This window comes from Budorcas taxicolor, chromosome 8 (genome assembly GCF_023091745.1).
Source record: "Budorcas taxicolor isolate Tak-1 chromosome 8, Takin1.1, whole genome shotgun sequence".
Lineage (NCBI taxonomy): Eukaryota > Metazoa > Chordata > Mammalia > Artiodactyla > Bovidae > Budorcas > Budorcas taxicolor.
The window spans coordinates 23144220-23164967 of NC_068917.1; the positions used below are offsets into that span (position 1 = coordinate 23144220).

General features: G+C 37.2%; 1 non-coding gene and 1 pseudogene across 1 annotated transcript; one reads left to right on the forward strand and one right to left on the reverse strand.

The window, feature by feature from the left end:
- The first annotated feature begins 1772 nt into the window (after positions 1-1772).
- On the forward strand, positions 1773-1882 carry LOC128052946 (U6 spliceosomal RNA). Its single transcript, XR_008199896.1, has one exon. It is a non-coding gene; the product is annotated as a U6 spliceosomal RNA (small nuclear RNA).
- Positions 1883-17325: 15443 nt separating this feature from the next.
- LOC128052915 (uncharacterized) lies at positions 17326-17444 on the reverse strand (annotated as a pseudogene).
- Between the last annotated feature and the right edge of the window lie 3304 nt (positions 17445-20748).

The window sequence follows — 20748 nt, forward strand, 5'->3', positions numbered from 1 at the left end:
ACAATTTGTATATCTTTGAGGATCAATTGCTCACCAATACTATGAGCTTTATTCCTACTTTGAAAACTCAGCTGAAACAATGGTTTTTCATAACAATAGTTTTTCATTGACAAGCACACAGCAGTAATCCTGGGGTTTTTTTTCTCTCTTTGCCCTTTTGATGGAGGCACTTTCAAGGCAGCATCTCAATATCAGAGATTTCCATTGTTAACATGTTACTTTAATCTATCTTCTAGCTATACCACCAACTGCGGAATATTAACCATATTTTACATTTCAGTAGTCAATCTGCCCATTCTATTTATTTTGTGAATGAAATAGCTAGATGTAATTCTTAGCAGATCATACTAACAAATGGTGTCATTATCGGTATAAATCTAATAACACTGCATTTAAATATGATTTCTCCGTTGAGAGCCTCATTTTAGAGGAAGTTAAAATTACTCCCATCAGGGATATAACAGAGTTAAGGGTTTTGCCCAACACATTGAGCTATTAAGATAATCAAAAAACTTTTTTCCTAGGTTTCAATCTTTATGACCACATTCATCCCTACTCTTCACTAAGTACTATCTATAATTTAATAGACTCTGCACATTTTAACTACATCTACCAAAACAAGCTGCAAACACCTATGGATTTGTGAAACATTATTGCTCAAAAACTCTTTGGCAGTTTTGAAACTTGGTTGCACACTGGAGTCACCCAGGGAGCTCTAAAATATGCTGTTGTCTCGGTCACGCCCCAGAGACTGTAATTTAATTGGTATAAGGCCTGAGCACCAGTATTTTTAAAAGCTCCCCAGCTGATTCTAATACACAGACAAAACTGAGGACCACTGTTCAAACCTTTGTTTTACGGATAAGACAATTACCCCTATCAGTGACACATATAAATTTGATGTTAGAGATAAAGCTAAAACTCCAGTTTTCAGAATTTCAATTAATAACTCTTTTCATTAGCTCAAGGCTTTTCAATAGTGTTTCTCTGGGACTAGGGTTCCTCAGAAATACTACTGTTGCTGCTGCTAAGTCACTTCAGTCATGTCCGACTCCGTGTGACCCCCATAGATGGCAGCCCACCAGGCTCCCCAATCCCTGGGATTCTCCAGGCAAGAACACTGGAGTGGGTTGCCATTTCCTTCTCCAATGCATGAAAGTGCAAGTGAAGTCGCTCAGTCGTATCCGACCCTCAGCAACCCCAAGGACTGCAGCCTTCCAGGCTGCTCCCTCCATGGGATTTTCCAGGCAAGAGTACTGGAGTGGGGTTCCATTGCCTTCTCTGCAGGGGCCGTGAAAATGATAAGAGATGAAAGAGGAGAGGTCTGATCCCACTTCAGTTGAGTTCAATCACTCAGTCATGTCTGACTCTTTGCAACCCCTTGGACTGCATCACACCAGGCTTCCCTGTCCATCACCAACTCCCAGAAACTGCTCAAACTCATGTCCATCGAGTTGGTGACGTCATCCAATCATCTAATCCTCTGTCATCCCCTTCTTCTCCTGCTTTCAATCTTTTCCAGCATCAGGTCTTTCCCCAATAAAAAGCTTAATTTATATTTTTTAATATGTTGGACCCAGTTGCAAGATTTTTTCTAGGGGAAGAAAAAGAAAAAACAGAGGGAAAAAATATATATTTGCCTAAAGTAAAAATAAGTTTTAAACTGTAGCAAGCAGACGGCATATATATATGCCAGAGAGCACCATCTCAGAAAAAGAGACAGAGAGAAAGGGATAGAAGGAGAGAGAGAGGAGAAAAGGAGGGAGGAAAGAGTGCTTGCTTCAGCAACACATATGCTAAAATTGGAATGATACAGAGAAGACCAGCATGGTCCCTACACAAGGATGAATTCACAAAAAATTCATAGAATTCACAAAATGCTCCATTAAAAACAAAAGAAGGGAAACTTATGACCTTTTAGATAACCTGAGGCCAGTGGTAAAGCTATTTATATATATATATATATTAAAATGTAAATCTGGGGATTTTATTAGTTTAAATTTAACACAGTGAAGAGTCCTTAAGCCAGAAAGTAACTGCTTTTATCATCCCAATGTGTATTTTATAATCCTTAAGGAGGAATGTGTCCTTCCATGGTATGAAGTGGGTTGAGGATGCCTCTGAAGAGCCTAGTTCTGAGAAGAGACATGGACTTTTCATTAAGCAAACAAGAAAGAGAATTGGACAAGGTGAAAGATCAAGAGAGGAGGCCAAAAAGATCTTAAGGACAAAGACAGGAAAACTGGATAGAAAACACTACGATAGTAACTCTGGTTCCTGATAGAAACTAGACTCACGCTTACTTTATAGGCTAAATGAAAAAGGCAAACAACTTGAGAAGAAGAGAAAGTGAAGAACAGCTGTTCCATCATCATCTCTGCATAGAACACCTCCACATCCATTTTATCCTCAGAGCAGGCTGGAGCAGTGAAGTTAAACTACAGTGCTGAACTTGGCTATTCATTAGTTAGGATATCAGCTAAGACTCAGTCAACATCTATCAAAATCTTGGAGGTTGACGCTTAACATTTATCTCTTTAGTTTTATTTCTTCATATTACTGCCTTAGCGTCCAGCAATTATCCATTCTTTTATTTTGATTTTGATAGATGTATATTTCCCATTACTCATAACATATGAAATAGAATCTCATTGACATGTTTTGTTACTAACTGGAAATTATAATTTATAATAAGAATAGTAGTCATATATTGATCACCTTCCATGTGCCAAACAACATGAGTATCACCCTATAAAGATCACCCTTAATCATCACAAAAACACTACAAAGTTAATGTTGCTGTCTTCTTCTCATGGTGAACCCTGGGCTCAATAAGGTTATATTGTCCAAAATGAGACAATTTTTAATTTATTTTTGTCAAGTTTTCCAAAGTCTGTGTTCTTTCCACTGCTATACTATGCTGTTTCATTCTCTCCACTGAACCCTAAATCAAATGGAAATGCCCCCATGCTTCTGAAACATGTAGGCCTGCAATATTAAGCATATTTGAACTACATTTTTCCATTAATGGCACTCCATTTCCCTTTCTATTCAGAAACCCCTGGGAAACTTCTACTTTACCATGAGTTGCAGATTAAAGGAAAATTAAAAAGTAATTATAAAAAGCATTTCATGACATAGAAGGACAATTATTTCTGAATGAGACCTTATAAAATTTCATCAAATTTTATGAGCTTTAAGCATTGTATTATATATTAATGAATCCAGAAGGCTATATAACATATAATACTTAATCTTCTGCTTATCTACCTTATTGCAGACAATTAAAGACACTATTTTTGAAAATCCTTTTTTTTTCTTTCCTGTAACAGAATATCTAGTAAAAATTTGACATTGTTATCAATCTGAGTTTAAAATGCTAAATGGTTTCCTGTTAGAATTCATAAAAATGTAAGATACAGGACCCTTTTTTACCCCATTTACAAGGATGCATATCTTAACTCATCGTCTCTAAATCTATCATCACAGTATAAATCTAACTCACATCATACTAAAGTATGATTTTGCTTGATGATTTTGTATTACAAACTCTATACACAGAGTTTTCTTAATGACTGACACTTAGTTGCAATATAATAAATACTCAGCTTCCCAAGAGTGACTTCATTTCCAATTCTATCTTCTTCCATATTTAAATCCTGTACCATCCATCTCTGCTTGCTAGAAAAGACAGTTAAAAGTTCAGTTCAGTTCAGTCACTCAGTCTTGTCTGACTCTTTGTGACCCCATGAACTGCAGCACGCCAGGCCTCCCTGTCCATCACCATCTCCTGGAGTCCACCCCAACTCATGTCCATCAAGTCGGTGATGACATACAGCCATCTCATCCTCTGTCGTCCCCTTCTCCTCCTGCCCCCAATCCCTCCCAGCATCAGAGTCTTTTCCAATGAGTCAACTCTTCGCATGAGGTGGCCAAAGTACTGGAGTTGCAGCTTTAGCATCATTCCTTCCAAAGAAATCCCAGGGCTGATCTCCTTCAGAATGGACTGGTTGGATCTCCTTGCAGTCCAAGGGACTCTCAAGAGTCTTTTCCAACACCACAGTTCAAAAGCATCAATTCTTTGGCGCTCAGCTTTCTTCACAATCCAACTCTCACATCCATACATGACCACTGGAAAAACCATAGCCTTGACTAGACAGACCTTTGTTGGAAAAGTAATATCTCTGCTTTTGAATATGCTATCTAGGTTGGTCATAATTTTCCTTCCAAGGAGTAAGCATCTTTTAATTTCATGGCTGTAATCATCATCTGCAGTGATTTTGGAGCCCCCCCAAAATAAAGTCTGACACTGTTTCCACTGTTTCCCCATCTATTTGCCATGAAGTGATGGGACCAGATGCCATGATCTTCGCTTTCTGAATGTTGAGCTTTAAGCCAACTTTTTCACTCTCCTCTTTCACTTTCATCAAGAGGCTTTTTAGTTCCTCTTCACTTTCTGCCATAAGGGTGGTGTCCTCTGCATATCTGAGCTTATTGATATTTCTCAGTATCAATAGCAATCTTGATTCCAGCTTGTGCTTCTTCCAGCCCAGCGTTTCTCATGATGTACTCTGCATATAAGTTAAATAACCAGGGTGACAATATGCAGCCTTGACATACTCCTTTTCCTATTTGGAACCAGCCTGTTGCTCCATGTCCAGTTCCAACTGTTGCTTCCTGACCTGCATATAGGTTTCTCAAGAGGCAGGTGGTCAGGTATTCCCATCTCTTTCAGAATTGTCCACAGTTTATTGTGATCCACACAGTCAAAGGCTTTGGCATAGTCAATAAAGCAGAAATAGATGTTTTTCTGGAACTCTCTTCCTTTTTCCATGATCCAGCAGATGTTACTGAGTACTTAATATATCCTAGGTATTTTAATTATTTTAAATAAAAAAATCTCTATTTATCCTTATGAAAGATCTATAAAGGGAATACAAATATTACCCCCATTTTACAGATAAGAAAACTGAGTTTAAATAATGTACTCAAATTTATTTATTTAACAAGCATAGAACATGGAGTCAAGTCTAAGTAGTCTAACTTGAGAGCTTTTTAATGACTTAGCTATTTTTTAACATACAGCTTTCACCCCATTTAGACCTTTCTGTGAGTTTGCCTTAAGTTACTATAATTCGTTGCCTGCACAAACTCAGAAAATGAAAGAGAGCACCTCTGTCCCTTTTATTCCTTTTATCATCTTACTATTTCCTATGATAAGACCTTGAATAAAATAGGTGCCCAACAAGCTGAACTAAATTATTAAAATAAATTGATCTAATTAGATGAATCATTTATTCATTCCATAAATATTATTAAACATGTCTCTGTACCACTGACTGTGATACATGATAGAAAGCGAATGGTCAACAATGTAGGTAAGGGTCTTCTTTACTTTCCTGTAGAAAACAATTCTACTTAGTGTTTTTGATGGTACCCTTCCAGTTGTCAGTGAAAGAAACTCAACCAAAACTAGCTTGAGTTAAAAGGTAACTTGATGACTTACACTCTCAAGAAATCTAAGAAGTGACTGACTTCAAACACAATTAGATCTAGGTTTTAGAAATGCCATAAGAAATTTCTCTCTCTCAATTCTGTTTCCCTCATTGTTTTATCCTTAGACAGAGCTCTTTCCATGTGATGGTAACAAGAGCTCCCCAGGCCTCCAACTTATAATATATCCTAAGGGGTAAGAAAGTACTTTTCCTTAAAGTTCCAGCAAACACTTTTGGTGGAGTTCTCATTGGCCATGCTTGGGTCATACAGTCATCTCTAAGACAATCAAAATGGCCAGACTAATTGGCCTTGCCTTGGTAATGTGCTCATAGCTCACTGTGGTGGGGGAGGGGGAGTGAACACTAGAAAAAGGGAAGCTTGCCAATAAACCACATACCTACTGCTATTAAGGAAATAGGAATGTTTACTCCTCCATAAACTCACTGGGCAAGAAACAGTTCTTGTTTCTTTCAAAGAAATTACCCTTCCTAAAATGATTTCCACCACCAAGAAAGATTTTTTTAAAAAACCTTAGTTTAAATCATTTTGTGGTATTAGTGACTCTACTAAATTCACCCATTATATTCAACCCATTAGTTTTTAAAAAGTGAGTCTCACCACAAAAAGCAACAACCTAGTAGTAAGATTCTAAACAGGTGTATGCACTAAAATAGCTGCAATCGAAAGATATTTTTATTTTAAAAATCCAAATATGAACAAACACTTAATTGCTTCTTCTAGATTATTGGAATTATAATCTCTTCAACCCACACCAGATGCACAGAAAACCGTTCCTAAGCTCAGTTTAAACAATCTTTATTAGCATAGCAGCAGTGATCTCAAAAGCACTTAATAAGGACTGTCACAATTTGTTGCATCAAAAATGAATTCAAAGTCAAAGTGATTCACATAATAAAATTCTGAAAAACAAAACTGCACCAAATACAGCTCTAATATGTAAAACATACTGGTCAAATCTGAAATTAACAGGAAGGTCAGGGAATGGAAAGCAAATAGGAATAACTGAAATACTCTTTAAATTCTTTCACTGTGGGGGACTGAATACATAGGCAGTGAAAAACATCTAGTTGATTATGGGAACATGGAGCAATCAAAGTGTTTTGTTTTGTTTTTTTTTTAAAGAAAGAGCAAGAAACCAAGGCAGCTAAAGGGAATAACTTGGAAACAGATAAGGAATAAAAATAAGAAAGCAGCTGACAAACTGAAAGAGGTGACTGAGGAATCCTTAGGGGACAATGAAAGAAAGTGGGCTTTAACAAAATGTAGGAACAGACTTTCAGCTATAATCAAAAATCTCATGAGATATTAACAATGAGTTTATTAGTTAAAATTAGAACTAGATGTAGCTAATATCATTTCTGATATTGATTAGATAGCATCAATCCATAAGGAAAAAATCCATCAAGTATTATTAGTGAAAAATATAAGGGTACCAAATTATATATGCATACTGCATAAACTAGGCTAAGTATACAGCAATAAAAAGGGGGAGTTTGAGATACTCAAATCAATAGGCAATTCAGTAAATAAAATTGATGGGAGCCTCTTTTTTCCAAGGGATTTGAGAGTATTGTGTCAGACAAGAAGGTCTCCTCAGGACAGTGAGCTCATGTAAAAGAAAATTTTCACTAAAATGCTAGTAAAGGAATGGAGACCCAGATTAGACTTCTACTTAGCATATCACCCTTTTTTTTTTAAGTGTGACAGGAAGAATTTTACATGTTCATCAAAGAACATTTCATTTTCTCTAAACCACATAGCAAGACAACACTTTGCAATCAGGTGGGGACATGTGAATGAATTCTGAGCAGCAGAATGTGGGAAGAAGTGATAAATAATACTTTCGTGCCTGGCCCTGAAGTCCCTTGAGCCATCCTTCAAGTTCTTTCCTCCTTTGTCCAAGGAGATGATAGAGTCACCACATAAAAGAGGGCTGGTGCCCTGAGAAGTGCATGGAGAAAAGCCTCCTTGTGGACCCAAGGGCATCTATGACTTAAATATTAAATAAGAAATAAAAATATCAGCTGATATCCACCCATCCTGGTTCACACACAAACATTCATCCAAACATACTGAAGAAAATTGAATTGTTTACCTTGTAAAACCAGATGAGTTTTTAAAATGAAAGTTAAAAATAGATAAGAAGGTAGAGTCCTGCAGTACAACTAAAGGACAGGGATAAATGAAGTGTAACAATTAGTGAATTCACATTATTTGAAGTGGCAAAGGGGTGTTTAAGAGAAAGGATGTCTAATATAAACTTGAATTATATGCTGTGCTTTGCTGCACTGCACATTAATCCCCTTCTTGGATACCAAATCTTGTGTAAACCTTGCTAAGTTCAAAGCCTTAAAAAATATTATCTTGATAGTGAAACAGTGGTATCCAGGTAGTGTCAGAGGAGTGTGCACAGGAGATGGAACAGAGTGAAGATTAAGAATTAAGTAACAGCAGCTTCCTCACCCATTCTGTGAGAACAGCATTACCCTAAAACCAAAGCCAAATAAAGATATTACCAGAATGAAAAAACTTATAGATCAATAACTCTCATGAATATAGTTGCAAAAATCAACAAAACATTAGAAAATCAAATGGCCAAGTAGGATTTATGTCAGGTAACAGTATTGGCAAAACTGGATATTCTTTCACATGCAAAAGAATGAAATTCAACCTCTATCTTACATCACTCACAAAACATTAGCTGGAAATAGATTAAAGAATTAAATGTAAAACATAAAACTGTAAAATTCCTAGAAAAAAAAAACAGAAGAAATTCTCCTTGATATTAGTCTGGGCAACAATTTTTATTGGATATGACACAAAAAATAAAGGCAATAAAAGCAAAAATAAGCAAGTGGAAATACGTAAAGCTAAAAAGCTTTTGTTCACCAAAGGAAACCATCAACAAAACCAAAGGAAACCTATGGAATGGGAGAAAACATTTCTGAACTATATTATCTAATAAGACATTAGTATATAAAGTATATAAAGAAATAATACAAGTCAATAGCAATGATACTAATAATATGAATAGAAAATGGACAGAAGAGCTCAATAGACATTTTTCCAAATAAGACATACAAAATGGCCAACAGGTACACAAGAAGATGCACAGCATCACTAGTCATCAGGGAAATATGAAACGAAATATCCTTGAGGCATCACTTTCTGCCTGTTAGAATGGCATCATCAAGCATCAATAAACAATGGATAGGGACTTACATGGTGGTCCAGTGGTTAAGAATCCACCTTGCAATGCAGGGGATACAGGTTCAATTCCTGGTCAGGGAAATAAGATCCCATATGCCATGGGAGAACTAAGACCACAAGCTACAACTACTGAGTCCATGTGCCGCAACTAGAGAGTCTGTGCATCACAATGAAAGATCCTGCCTGCTGCAACAAGATGCGAAGCAGCCAAATTAAAAAAAAAAAAAAAAAAAGACAAGGGATACATGCTGGTGGGAGTGTGAAGTAAAGGGAATCCTAGTGCCTTGCTGGTGGGGATGTAACTAGTACAGCCACTGTGGAAAACAGTACGGGATTGCCTCAAAAAATTAAAACTAGAATTGCCATGTTGTTGCTGTTCAGTCACTAAGGCAGGCCCAACTCTGTGATCCCATGGACTGCAACACACCAGGCTTCCCTGTCCTTCACTATCTCCCAATGAAGTGAAGTGAAGTGAAGTGAAGTGAAGTGAAGTGAAAGTCACTCAGTAGTGTCCAACTCTTTGCGACCCTACTATCTCCCAGAGTTTGCTTAAACTCATGCCTATTGAGTCGGTAATGCTGTCCAACCATCTCCTCCTCTGTCACCCCCTTCTCCTCTTGCCCTTAATTTTTCCCAGCATCAGGGTCTTTTCCAGTGAGTTGGCTCTTTGCATATGGTGGCCGAAGTACTAGAGCTTCAGTTTCAGCATCAGTCCTTCCAATGAATACTCAGGGTTGCTTTCCTTTAGGATTGATTGTTTTGATCTCCTTGCTGTCCAGGGGACTCTCAAGAGTCTTTTCCAGCACCACAGTTCAAAAACATCAGTTTTTTCTATGCTCAGCTTTCTTTATAGTCCCACTCTCACATCCATATGTGACTACTGGTAAAACCATCACTTTGATTATTCAGACCTTTGTTGGCAAAGTGATATATCTCTGCTGTTTAATACACTGTCTAGGTTTGTCATAGCTTTCTTTCCAAGGAGCAAACGTCTTTTAATTTCGTGGCTACAGTCACCGTCTGCAGTGATTTTGCAGTCCAGAAAATAAAATCTGTCATTGTTTCCACTTCTTTTCATTCTATTTGCCATGAAATGATGAGACCAGAGGCCATTATCTTAGTTTTTTGAATGTTGAACTTTATTCCACCTTTTTCACTCTCCTCTTTCACCCCATGATAGTATGAAAAGAATTTCCATATGATCCAACAATTCCACTTCTGGGTATATATATAAAGGAAATTATTATCTTAAAGAGATATATGGACTCCCATATTTGATGCAGCAATAGTCACAGTATGGAAACAGCCTGTTTGCCAATGGATGAATGGAACAAGAAACCGTGGATACAAAACAGAATATTATTCAGCCTTGAAAAGAAGAAAATTCTGTTATCAGTGATGACATGGATGAGCCTAGAGGAAATTATGCTAAGTGAAATAAATCAGGCAAGTAAAGAAAAACAAATACTGTGTGGTATCACTTATATGTAGACTCTTTAAAAATAAAAAAATAAAAATAGTGTACTCATAGAAACAGAGAACAAAACTGTGATTGCCAAGAACTGGAGTTGGGGAAAATAGGGAGAGTTTGGTAAAGGTTACCAACTTTTAGTTACAAGATGAATAAGGTCTGAGGATCTAATATATGACATGGTAACCACAGATGATAACACTGTATCATTGAAATTTGCTAAGAGAGTACAACTTCAGTGCTTTCAAAAAAAAAAAAAAAAAGTAGAAGATGCTTCATTTTGCATTCATTGTAAAAAAATTGAGAAAAAACATAAAAATTATCTAAAAATATTGACAGCCCATGATCCCAACACTCAGAGTACCACTAGTATCATTTTAACAATTATAATTTAATGTTAATAACTGATACTAACTTCTATATCCTTATTTTTACTACTTAAACATTTATCATTGGCCTTATCCTATGTCTGGAAAACCTCTTTGTTAAAGTTATTTTACAGTGAATATGCCATACCTGTAAATACCATAAGTTACATAATCATTCCCCTAAATGGGAACATTTCAATTGTCCTAATTTGGTTAAGTAGCATTGCAATAAAAAATTATGCATATATATTTTTCTATAGTTAACATAAATGTCTAGAAGATGAATTCTTAAGTCATGGTGAATCATATAAAATGAAAACTGAAGACACACACTGAATTAGAGAACTCTAGTAACTTTTTGGAGAAGGCAATGGCACCTCACTCCAGTACTCTTGCCTGGAAAATCCCATGGAGGGAGCAGCCTGGTAGGCTGCAGTCCATGGGGTCGCTGAGGGTCGGACACGACTGAGCAACTTCACTTTCACTTTTCACTTTGACGCATTGGAGAAGGAAATGGCAACCCACTCTAGTGTTCTTGCCTGGAGAATCCCAGGGACAGGGGAGCCTGGTAGGCTGCCGTTTATGAGGTCACCCAGAGTCGGACACGACTGAAGTGACTTAGCAGCAGCAGCAGCAGTAATTTGGAGATATCTTTTTCTAGCTGTAATTACAGCTTTCTCAGAGAAGCTACATAAGTACTGCTAAAATTAGTGGTGGGATGAAGGTACTGATGCACTGTAAATTACTTTTATATTCAAGTAGATTGAAATTATTTCTTAAATCTGATGAAAAGAGTCATAAAGTTTGGTTCTTGATCCAGTGGAATAGATTTTTGAGCTCCTGTATTATTTGGAATGATCGATTTTAAGTACTTGGCTTGACTCACCCCTACATGCATCTTTCAAGTGCCTAAGATGGCGCAATTCTTATGCTTTCCTAACTGAGAAAAAGGCTATATTTCTCAGGCCAAAGAGATACTGAAAAGTTGTCTTAGCAAAAGATAAAGAACAAGAATACATGTTTTTCCTAAATTCCTTGTTCTGAACCTGCCTCCTTATGATAACAACTAGTTTTACCTGAGGAACTCCCTATCTCCAACTTTTCCTTCTACTTGAAATCCAGCCACATTCCAATTTGCTAATAACTGAAAAATCAATTGCCTTAGAGGCTTGACTAAATATCTTTTCAAATGGCACATTACAAGATGGCAAAAGCTATGTTACAAATCAAAGCAAAGAAACTGCTGAGGCTGTTAGAATAAAAGATGATAGATCGATGTGTGATCGTTCCAGCTAAACATCAACTCTTGAGTTAACTTTAGTAGTTTTAGCTTACTATATTCTGAGAAAAAAAGAGACAGAATTTAACTAACCGCATTTTTAAAATACACACTACAAGCACATGGAACGCTGCTCAATGTTATATGGCAGCCTAAATGGGAGGGGAGTTTAGGAGAGAATGGATACATATGTATGTAAGGCTGAGTCCCTTTGCTGTTCACCTGAAACTATTACAACATTGTTAATCAGCTATATCTCAATATAAAATAAAAAGTTAAAAACAGATAATTATATATTGTTCACAATGTTAGTGACAGCAATATATTGCAAATTTTTATTATTTTTTTAAATTTATTGCTTAAAAATTTTAATATTGTTTATTTTACCTTTAGCTTTCAAATATATGTTTTAGCAATTTTACAATGGACATGACAGTATTCATTCTTTTATGTATACAAATTTTTAAGTGATATACATAATCTAGGAGGCCATGCTCAAATTTTATTTTTAGTGTTGGGGTGTCTAGAGTATAAATATACTATACCTCAATAAAAATTAATTTTAAACAAAGAAAATACATAAATTAAATTAAATACATACTACAACAACATAATTTTTAAACCACAGTACTCTCTTGAAAAAAAAAAAGAGCTTTGAAAACAAAGTAGAAGTGAAGAAATACAAATGCATACAAAAATTTAGTATATGATAAAGTTGAGGCAATGACATTATTCCATAAAGGATATTGTAAAGTTGGATAGCTATTTGGGGGGGAAATTGCATCCATACTAACACTTTATTTCAGTAAACATTTCAAAATATTAATACTTAAATGGAAAATGAAACCAGTTCAGAAGAAAATGTGGGAGAAAACTTTCATAATCCAGCATTAGAAGCTTTTCTAAGTATGAAAAAACAGAAAAAAGTAGAAAAGATGGATAAATTGGACCTCATTTAAAAAAATAAAATTTATATGACCAAAAATCCCTCATACCAATAGTTATAACAAAAATAACAAAATAAGAAAGTAAATACTCTTTCTTAAGATGACTCTTAGAAATGTGGAAAGATGCTGATTAAGGAAAAGGAATTTAAATTTTTGAACTTAACTCCAGGATTTATCATCATTTACAAATAATTAAAAGATGGGTATTTAGAAATGACAATGTCTGCTATAATAGTTGCAATTTGACGTTTGATTGGCGCTTCCCCAGTGGCTCAGTGGTAAAGAATCCACCTGCAATGCTGGAGACATGGGTTTGATCCCTGAGTCAAGAAGATCACCTGGTGAAGGAAATGGCTACCCATTCCAGTATTCTTGCCTGAAGAATCCCATGAATAGTGAGCCCGGTGGGCTCTAGTTTATAGGATTGCAAAGAATCAGACACAATAGAAATGACAGCATGCACTCACACACGATTATGTTTAATTAGTCTTCAGGTGACTTTCCACCACTGTTTACTGCACCAATGAGTTTGTTAGACCACTTGTACTGAACATAACTGAAAAGGGAAAAATGGAAAATATTGCCAGCATTGGAGAAGAAGAAACAATATGGCTAGATTTTGTTATTGTTTGTGCTTTTTTAAAGTTGCATTTTGGCAGAAGGAGATTGCCACCTTTTAAAAAATATATCATTAACAAATTCTGAAAAGTATGAAATGCATAATAATAATCACTCATAATCATACCTAAAGATGGACACACTGAGGACTTTAATTTCCCTCTCCACTTCCTCTAATAAATATACATTCCTTTAGGACACACACAGGTACCATACAGACTGTATATACTGTGTATACGGAATATAATATACAATGTAATACAGCAGAATTTTCTAATCTGTATTTTTCTTTGAACATATTATAAGCTGGGGAAAGAGGTTTAAATAGCTTTGAAGAAAATATAAGGACATTTTCACACATGAAATAGCAGTTCGTATAAGAATGGGGGGTTGGGGGAAGAGGGTTGAATTTTAATTTCTTCATAGCAATGTATATGTGTCTATTAGAGAAACCTGTATTTTCTGTCCTCTTGTTTTCTTTCCACAGAGAAAGGCTTCTGCCTGAATACCACTTCCCATTTCTTTTTCATGTGAGATGGAGTGACTTATCTACTGAGATGGAGTAATTAGTGAGTTTAAAAACAACTTGTCCATGGGCAGCTGTGCTCTTTCAGGGTTCTCTGCTTCCATTCAGGAAGCATTCATTCTGTTTACCTTCTGCATTGAAAAATTACTGCCCCAATGGTAAGACCTGTGCCTACACACGCTGCTCTGTACCTACCTGAGTGGGTAAATTTAATTCTAGAGGAAAGTGTTGGGAGGCACATCAAAACTACAATCTCGAACACAGCCTTAATCTGTAATTAAGTTGCTACTTTATCTTGAGATGCTTGCCTCTTTTCATTTGACTCAAACTTACAAGGTGAAGAAAAGCAGTATGGGTAAAACCCCAACTTTGTCTATAATTTGTTGTTGATATTGTTACTAAGTCACCTCCGACTCTGCAACCCCATTGACTGTAGCATGCCAGGCTCCTCTGTCCATGGAATTTTGTGTCCAATTCACAAAGCTTTTTCATGTATATTCTCTTATTTGCTTTTCACAATAACCCTTAGATGTAAGAGGGAAGACATTAACATTTGTTGAGTGCATGTCTCCTGTTTGTCAGAAATGTGCTATAAGATTTACTTTTATTAAAGTTTAATTAATCTTCACAACTTTCAAAAATAGAATTTGCCTTTATTTTAAAGATCAGAAAATGGAGTTTCAGAGAGATGAAATGATTCACCTAAAGATAGATAAGTAATAAGAGGCTGGACCAGAAGTCTGAGCTGACTGTAAACACTAGGATTATGTGCCTCATAATCTGTATTTCCAGGTCCTGGTCTCAAAGTTGGCACAGAGAAGGCATTCAGTCAATATTGTTCAAAATTGACTCCAGATAAATGCTCTTTCCACTGCATCATGAAGGAAGAAGAGAGATATTTTAAACTACCAAATGCAGGCAATCTTCAAGCTACAATCCTATTTCCATGGGAGTTGGAAAGTACGGGAATGGGGGAACTAAGGCTTGTTTTTTGACATATTTATGTTGCATGTGATACAACAGAAAATGGAAAGGACTATGAAATTTGAGATCTAGTGTGTCACGGTGGCCTTGTCACTGTTAAAGCAGTGAGACCTTGGACACAGTCGCTCGCTTGCTCTCACCCACAATTCCCTAATCTGAAAAAGAGAAATGCTAACCTATCTTGGAACATGTTGTAATCCTGATAGTCTGGGCTTCCCTGGTGGCTCAGACAGTAATGAATCCCCCTGCAATGCAGGAGTCCTGGGTTCTGTCCCTGGGCTAGGAAGGGAACGGCTACCCACTACAGTATTCTGATCTGGAGAAAATTCCATGGACAGAGGAGCCTGGCAGGCTACAGTCCAGGGGTCGCAAGAGTCAGACATGACTGACTAGACCTGATAGTCTATCAACACATGAAACTCAAAGCTTAATTTTGGAAAGAACAAATGCTGCTACTTTCTAAACAACAATGACTGTGTGTTTACTGTATAGTTATGCAAAGAAATTGTAATTTAACACATGAACAAAGGTATCTATACGTTTTGAATATAACATAGTTCTCACATGTCCGCAAGTTTACAAGTCCAGAAATTCCTGAGGATAGAAAGACAGAGACATTAGTCGATAAAATCAGAACATTCCAAACAAGAAGTTATTGGACTTCCCTGGTGGTCTAAAGGTTAAGACTCTGCACTTAAAATGCACGGGGCTCAGGTTTGATCCCTGGCTGGGAAACTTAGATCCCACATCTCATGTGGCGCAGCAAGAAAAGATAAAAAGAAAGCAAGAAATATCCTCCATAAAAGAGGAGATGTATGTATAGGTATGCCTGACTCACTTTGTTGTACAGCAGTGTAAAGCAACTATGCATGTTGTAGAGCAACTAAGTCGCTCAGTCACGCCCAACTCTTTGTGATTTCGTGGATTGTAGCCCATCAGGCTCCTCTGTCCATGGGATTCTCCAAGCGAGAATACTGGAGTTGGTTGCCATTTCCTTCTCCAGCGGATCTTCTGACCCAGAGACTGAACCTGTCTGTGTCTCTTGTGTCTCCTGCATTGGCAAGCAGGTTCTTTACCACTAACACCACCCAAGAAGCCTCAAGGCAACCATACTTCAACACAAATAAACAGGAAGTTACAGCATATATTCTGCTGGAAAATGTATTGATCTGAAAGTCATGATTCACAACTTACCTTTAAAACGAAGGCCAAATAGAAAACAGTTTTGCCCAAGAAAAGTTAAATGTACCTTCCATCCAGGTTCCTCCCTCTTTTTGCCTCTTACACACACACACACACCCCCCCCCATAAATGATATTTTGGCATGAACACACACACAGATAACTTATTTTAAAAGATAGGAAAGGAAATTAAAAGAAGCAGTCATTTTTTTTTCACTTCTGACCATATTGCCAGCAACAGATGACAATGAAGAAAATCTGCAGTGATATGCACCCTGCTCTATCTTTGCTGACCTGAGTCTTCCACAGTCAAAAGAAAGCAGGTAATACCCTCCATAAGCAGAAGAAAAGCTTTAAAAATTGCTCAAGTTTACTAGTATCTTATGCTGATTTTTTTAGATGCAGATGTAAGATTCAATGTGACAGCAGAATGTACATGTCAAAAAGTACTCTATTCAGTGGCTTAACTTTTGAGAAAATAAACAAGCCTGAAAATTAACTTACTCTATTTTCAACAGGTTTAAACCACAATGTTCTAGGGGGAAAAAATGAAAATCACATTAAGATTTTCATTGCCTGCATCCAGAGGCATTCAGTTGTATACCAATATCTATTGTATACCAATTCTAGCCAAATCATTCCTACAAAGTAGCAACGAAAGAGTATTTCTTGCCAGATAAGAACCAAGTATTGTCTTACCAATTTTCAAAAGGAAAAAGGGGTGGGGAAAGTGCAGTGAATTACTGTCAAACAAAGGTGCTATGTATATATCAGAATTATCAAGGAAATATTTTTTAAAAATTAGATGCAGGTAGTCTCAGCAATATTGACATGCAAATAATTATGTAAAAATATACAAATAATAGTCCAGCAGAATTCTATAGTCATTACTCTAGATTTTGCCTCCCTATTGAAAAATCTGAAGTGAAGTGAAAGTCCCTCAGTTGTATCTGACTTTTTGCAACCCCATGGACTGTAGTCCATGGAATTCTCCAGGCCAGCTTTTCCCTTATCCAGGGGATCTTCCTAACCCAGGGATCAAACCCAGGTCTCCCACATTGCAGGCAGATTCTTTACCAGCTGAGCCACAAGAGAAGCCCAGGGATACTGGCATGTGTAGCCTATCCCTTGTCCAGGGGATCTTCTCAACCCAGGAATCAAACTGGGGTCTCCTGCATTGCAGGCAGATTCTTTACCAACTGAGCTATTGGGAAAGCCCCCAAAAGCCTACAGCACCCGATATTCCCAGGCAATCTCCCATCCAAGTACTAACCAGGCCCGACCCTGTTTAGCTTCTGAGATCAGATGAGATTGGGCACCTTCAGGATGGTATGGCCATAGCCATCAGTTCATGGCAAAAGATGGGGAAACAGTAGAAACAGTGACAAGCTTTATTTTGAGGGGGGGTCCAAAATCACTGCAGATGATGACTGCAGCTGTGAAATTAAAAGATGCTTGCTCTTTGGAAGAAAAGCAATGAACAATCTAGACAGCATATTAAAAAGCAGAGACATTACTTTGCCAACAAAGGTCTGTCTAGTCAAAGCTATGGTTTTTCCAGTAGTCATGTATGGATGTGAGAGTTGAACTATAAAGAAAGCTGAGCACCAAAGAATTGATGCTTTTGAACTGTTGATGTTGGAGAAGACTCTTGAGAGTCGCTTGGACTGCAAGGAGATCCAACCAGTCCATTCTAAAGGTATCAGTCCTGGGTGTTCATTGGAAGGACTGATGTTAAAGCTGAAACTCCAATACTTTGGCCACCTGATGCGAAGAACTGACTCATTGGCAAAGACCCTGATGCTGGGAAAGATTGAGGGCAGGAGGAGAAGGGGACGACAGAGGATGAGATGGTTGGATGGCATCACTGACTTGATGGACATGAGTTTGAGTGAGCTCCGAGAGTTGGTGATGGACAGGGAAGGAAGCCTGGCATACTGCAATCCACGGGGTTGCAAAGAGCTGGACATGACTGAGTGACTGAACTGAACTGATTGAAAAATCTAATCCTGACACTAGTTATCTAGCCTTAATACCAATAAAAGTCTCTTCCTTCTCCTTTAGCAGCTTCAAAATAATACTGTAGCCAAAATTTAAAGAGTCCCTTATAAATACACCCTTTACTCTTCAAAGCACTTATACTTCCATTACCAAAAATTATAGAATGTATGAACAAAAAGGGATATAAGGAACAATTTTCTAAAATCCCCTTATGTGACAAATCATTTAAGTCAATAAATGCCATTTGCATACTTTCTAAATAGATGCTATGCTGCCTGTGGACAGGAAGGAAAACAAAATATATGCAGATGTTGTCATCATGGGGTTTTCCTGCTTGTTCAAGTTTATCTAATTTATAAGAGCCTGATCCAAGACTGTGACCCAAATACCTTATTTCTAAGCTCTTTTCAGTATCCAGCATGCCCTTCTGTTCTTTGTTGGTCCTCTAAATCACAGTTACTATGATCCTCATTTTACAAATAAAGCAATGAAGGACAAAAATTTATATAATAAGCTCCAAGTCATGTATATAATACGCTTCTAGGCAAGGCTTTGCCCCATGTTTCCAGATATCTAGTCCAGTGTGCTTACTACTATACCAGAAGTAGTAAGCAATACTCTAGGAATAGATTGACTAGCATAATTTGGTAGTGAACTGCATGGTTAAAGAGATAACTGTTGGGTATATCCAAGTTTAGGGGGCAGTAGTTCCTTAACTGATGAGTGATGTGTTACAAGGACACAAGAATGGGGGTGATAGCAAGTTCATTTAATATTTTCTACCTATGTACACAATATCTTTACCTGAACAAAAGTCATTCATATTGTCAAATACACTATTATCCTATAATTCAAAAATTATATAATACTACCTATCTTTATCCAGTAAGCACAAAAGCTAGTACATGGTACTAGATATAAGTAATATAAAAATGGATAAGATTTGGTCTCTGTCCTAAAACAGACTTACTCAGTGTGTATTAACTCACTTCAGTTATATCCAACTTTTTGTGACCATATGGACTGTAGCCCACCAGGCTCACTACCCATGGGATTCTCAGGAGACAATTAGATTAAAGCTTTACTGAGCAAGACCCTGCTCACCAGAGCATCACCCAGTTTTCCCCAATACCAGTCCCTCCCATTAGGAAGCTTACACAAGCCTCTAAGCCTTCTCTCTCAGAGGGCAGACAAAAGAAGCAAGAAAGAAGTGTTAGTCATTTAGTCATGTCTGACTCTTTGTGACCCCATGGACTGTAGCCTGCCAGGCTCCTCCATCCATGGATTTTCCAGGCAAGAATACTAGAGTGGGCTGCCATTTCCTTCTCCAGGGGATCTTCCAACCCAGGGATCAAACCTGGGTCTCTCATATTTCAGGCAGACTCTACAATCTGAGCCACCAGGGAAACTGGAAGAAGCAAGAAGAACCACAATCCCACAGCAACTAAAAGCAAACCACATTACAGAAAGTTAGTCAGTGTAGAAAAGCACAAAGTTATATCCCAGATGAGGGACAAGGTAAAACCCATAAAAACAACTAAATGAAGTGGAGATAGGCAACCTGCCAGAAAAAGAATTCATAATAATGATAATGAATGATTTGCATGAATGATAATGAATGATTTCTGAATAATGATTCAGAAAAAGAATGAAGGCAGAGACTGAGAAGATGCAAGAAATGTTAACCAAAGACCTAGAAGAACTAAAGAACAAACAAGCAAAGATGAATAGTACACTATAAGGAATCCATAGCAGAATAACTGAGGCAGAAGAACAGATAAATGACCTGGAGGACAGGATGGTGGAAATCACTGCTACAGAATAGAATATAGAAAAAAGAATGAAAACAAATGTAGACAGCCTAAGAGACCTCTGGAACAGCATTAAACACACCAACATTCACACTATATAGGTCCCAGAAGAAGAGGAGAAAGAGAAAAGTTCTGAGAAAATATTTGAAGAGATAATAGCTGAAAACATTCTTAACATGGGAAAGGAAATAGTCAACCAAGTCCAGGAAACACAAGGAGTCCCAGGCAGGATAAAACTCAAAGGGCAACACACCAAGACACATATTAATCAAACTGACAAAAATTAAAGACAAAGATAAAATATTAAAAGCAACAAGAGAAAAATGACAAATAACATACAAGGGAACTCCCATCAGGCTATCATTTGACTTCTCAATAGAAGTTCTACAAGCCAGAAAAGAATGGCATGATATATTTAAAGTGATGAAAGGGAAGAGCCTACAACCAAGAATACTCTACCCAGCAAGACTCTCCTTCAGATTTAATGGAGAAATCAAAAGCTTTCCAGACAAGCAAAAGTTAAGAGAATTCAGTACCACCAAATCAGCTTTACAACAAATTCTAAAGGAGCTTCTCCAGGCAGGAAACAAGAGAAGGAAAAGATCTACCTACAAAAATAAACCCAGAGCAATTAAGAAACAATAATAAGATCATCAGTTCAGTTCAGTCACTCAGTCATGTCCAACTTTTTGCAATCCCATGAACAGCAGCATGCCAGACCTCCCTGTCCATCACTAACTCCCAAAGTCCACCCAAACCCATGTCCATTGAGTTGGTGATGCCATCCAACCATCTTATCTTCTGTTGTCCCCTTCTCCTGCCCTCAATTTTTCCC